The following is a 4,457-nucleotide window of genomic DNA, read 5'->3' as shown; positions in this document are numbered from 1 at the left end:
ACACAAGGACAGTTCAGATTAACCCATACCTCTTCATAATAAAGGGCATGATGGTTATATTTCATTGTATACTCTCTTTTTAGAATCATTTCGTTGTATATGTATACGCCGTACTCTTGCTGCGCTCACAAGATAATGCATCCCATCCATCTTTTTTTCCTTTGAATTTAAATCGCAAAACTTTCAGAGAGTGCCAAGATTCGAGCCAGCAACTTATGGTTCACAATGAGTCGCCATATCGAACTTGCCAACATCAGTTAAAATGAATACAAGTGTCTTTCTTATTCTTTTATTCTGTCCTCTTTTATTTTTTCTATTTTCTTCTTTCATTCTTTCCTTTTTCTTGCTCTTTTTTCACGTCTTCTCAAGCGGTTTTGTTCCGTATTTATTTCCCTTTTCCATTTTTATTTTTTGTTTTCCTTTCTATTTTTCTTCATTTTTAACTTTCCTTTTTCTATTGCAATATGCACAAAACAATGATTTCATTTTTCCAAAATGAATGAACTTTTATTAAAATTTGTGAACATTTTTTCAAACTTGGTGAACTTTTTCCAAAATCGAGAACTTTTCATCAAATTCATAAAAAAAATATTGATGAACGTCTTTTTAAAATGGATGACTTTTTTTCAAAATCAATGAAACTTTTTTCTCAAAATTGATGAACTTCTTTCAAAATGAATGCATTTTTTAAAGTAGATGAACTTTGTTTTAAAATTTATGGGGTCTTTTCAAAATCGATGAACTTATTCAAATCCTTCAACTTTTTTCTCCAAAATCCATGAAATTTTTCTCAATTCATGGTGTTTTTCATTTTGTGAATATTTTGCAAATCCGTGAATATTTTTTCAATACATGAACTTCTTCAAAAATATGATCCTTTTTAAATTCAACGGTCAAAGGTCAAAGATGTCCACGCTCAACTTGTCGTCCATGTCAACCATGAAGAAGTTTTTTTGGTCGAACTAGAAAGAAGCGATCCATATGGTCTTGACGATCGATAGCTGATCGCTCGTGTAGTTGGGCCGACCTATGAAAGGTAGCATGCGAGTGCTACCTAGGAGCTCCCGCTGTATAGGGAGTAGCTTGACATACTTTGCTTTTTCATATCTCAATTTTCTCTTTTTGAACGTTATTATGCTTTTTGAAATTTGTTCAAAATTATAAAATGTATTCTTAAAATTGTTTGGAATACAAAGAAATCAAGGTGGGCATTCGGTAGAAACCGAAAATTTGATTTATACTATTCTTTTTTAGTCCATTTAGCAAAACTAAAACCAAAACGTTTCTGGCCTAACCGAACAATCTCTGTTGAACATGATACTTTTTTGGAAATCTCAGGACTGGCCCCAACTTTGGTAGGCACATAGGTAGGTGTGCCCATGGTAGTCATCTACAGCGGGTTTGAATGATTTCCTACATCATATATAAGTTGCGACACGTCCGGCCATTTATGAACCATTTTTGACCAGGAAAACTCAAGAAAATACAAAACTTGCCGAAAATCAAAACAACTTGGCATGGTGCCTTAACTTGGTCATACAAGCCACGTGAAAAAATTGGGGTCATTTCAAGGATGTCGAAAAACAACATGCTATGAGATGAAGCCTTGTATTTTATTAATATTTGTATTTCAATGTTTGTACATTTTTTTACAATTGCAGTCATTTCAATGTTTGTACAAGTTTTTAGAATGCAAATATTTTAATTTATAAAAAAGCAAACTTTTTAAAAAAATTAGACAAGGTTTTAAAAGACGAGCATTTTTTGGAAATGAAAAAGAAATGAAAAGGGGAAATGGAAAAGAAACAAAAAACTATCAGCAAAAAAGAGAAAGAAATAGTGGAGAAAGTCTATTTTGCTACAGTAAGCTGGTCAGTAAAGGATACTTCTAGTAGGTTGCGTTTTTATAGTTAGACATTGAAGCTTATCAGCTCTTGTACCTAGCGACGAGCGGTCGGTAGTGAGAGTTACAGGGTTCGATCCCTCGCACTGCCATTTCATTTTTTGATATATTTTCCCTGTTTTTGCATGTGATAATGGGCGGGCCCAGTTGGGCAGCGTCCTGTGCGTGGCGCCATCTATATGACTGTACTTCCCAAATGCCGAACCCTATTTGCCGCCCGTGGGTGTCAAACCGTCGCGGCTCCGTTGAAGCGAATCGAACGATTGACATGATACGAGTTGGCCCACTTTGAACGAGCAACCAGTTTTGGGAACCTTTTTAAAGGTTCCCTGAGCTTTTTTCCTTTTCTTCTTCATGTTTTTATTTTTCGTTTTTCTTTCTGCTTATTTCTTCCTTTTCTTTTCTTTTCTTTTACCTTATTTTGTTTCCTTTTTATTTTCCATAAATTAGAAATTCAAAAATTATTGAAATTCCAATTTTTCTTCACATATTCTAAAATTGTTCATGTTTTTCAAATGTATTCATGTTTCAAAAAAGTTCAGAATTCCAAATTCCAATAAAAGTTCGAAATTCCGATTTGTTCATTTTCTAAAAAATATTCATATTAAAAATAGTTCACCGTACATTGGGAAAATGTTCACTATGTATAAAAAGTGTTCAACGTGTGTACAAATTTTATTCAGCGTGCATTTCAAAAAAATCAGCATATGTTTTCAAGAAAGTTCAGTTTTGTATTTGAAAAAATTCAACATATACTAAGAAAATGTTCAGTGTGAATTTTAAATTCACTTTTTTTTAAAAATTGTTCACATTTAAGAAAATAATATTTGATTTTTTACGATTTTGAAACATTGTTGGCATTCTCAAGAAATTTTGTTCACATTGTTTTGTAAAATTATTGAAAACCCCGGATCTGCAGCTCTAATTATTACTTTAAAGTTTTTGTTTGAACACTATTATTACTTTAACGTTAGCGCTGCCTTTAAGCCGTCATCAGTCACTAGGTCGTCTGGTTAGCATTTGTTGCACGTATGGCCAGGTTGTGGGTTCGATATCCGTTTTAAGCGCTTTTACAATTTTCGCGAAATTCCTACATTCGATCGGCTCTTGCGAAATGGGCCGGCCCGTTTGCTCCCTACCTTTAGCAAAAACTAGACTATTACGTGAATGTATTAATACATATACACCAGACTACCGTATAATTTGTGAAATGTCTATATTGCCCATACATTTCGTAGTGGCAAAACCTTGCTTGTTAGAACATCCTATAATCTCAAGAATTAACCCCCTGGGGTCCTTCAGGAAAAAACCTTACCAAATCACTGTAAATATGTAGGAGGTAACACATGATAATGCACAAGTTAGGGAACCCCGAAACGCCTTCTAGGGTTTCAAGTTGTTAAGGTGGTGCAAAGTGATTGCTGTCATAATCTACATCCCTATGATGCTCATGGGAGGACAAGGTCTCTAGTGGCAAAGGTTAGCGGCCATGGGGTTCGAGTTCGAGCAAGCAGGAGAAGGAGAATGTGGAGAACATGCTAGAAAGGATGAATTTGACGGAAAAGGAGAAGGCCACTTTGACTGTGGATGATCTTGTTGAAGGTGATCAAGAGCGGATGTAGTATTCTTTAGAGAAGGAGCACATCACCTTGGTACTCAACAATAATTACAAGCCACAACCAACACAAATAGGAAAATATGACTAGACACACACTCGATTATTGGACCGACAACCAAACATGTTGTATGTAGTGAAGGAAATATGCCCTAGAGGGAACAATAAAGTTGTTATTTATATTTCCTTATATCATGATAAATGTTTATTATTCATGCTAGAATTGTATTAACCGGAAATTTAGTACATGTGTGAATACATAAACAAACAGAGTGTCACTAGTATGCCTCTACTTGACTAGCTCGTTAATCAAAGATGGTTAAGTTTCCTAGCCATGGACAAAGAGTTGTCATTTGATAAGCGGGATCACATCATTAGAGAATGATGTGATTGACTTGACCCATCCGTTAGCTTAGCACGATGATCGTTACAGTTTCATTGCTACTGCTTTCTTCATAACTTATATATGTTTATCTGACTATGAGATTATGCAACTCCCGAATACCGGAAGAACACCTTGTGTGCTATCAAACGTCACAACGTAATTGGGTGATTATAAAAATGCTCTACAGGTGTCTTCGATGGTGTTTGTTGAGTTGGCATAGATCAAGATTAGGATTTGTCACTCCGAGTATCGGAGAGATAATGAGTTAGTTAAGGGATGATGCATTACGGAACGAGTAAAGAGACTTGCTGGTAACGAGATTGAACTAGGTATTGAGATGACGACGATCGAATCTCGGGCAAGTAACATACCGATGACAAAGGGAACAACGTATATCGTTATGCGGTTTGACCGATAAAGATCTTCGTAGAATTTATAGGAACCAATATGAGCATCCAGGTTCCGCTATTGGTTATTGACTGGAGATGAGTCTCGATCATGTCTACATAGTTCTCGAACCCGTAGGGTCCGCACGCTTAACGTTCTATGACGAT

Source organism: Triticum urartu, chromosome 4A (assembly GCF_056163025.1).
Source record: "Triticum urartu cultivar PI428250 chromosome 4A, HENAU_Tu73, whole genome shotgun sequence".
NCBI lineage: Eukaryota > Viridiplantae > Streptophyta > Magnoliopsida > Poales > Poaceae > Triticum > Triticum urartu.
This window is presented reverse-complemented; position numbering follows the sequence as displayed.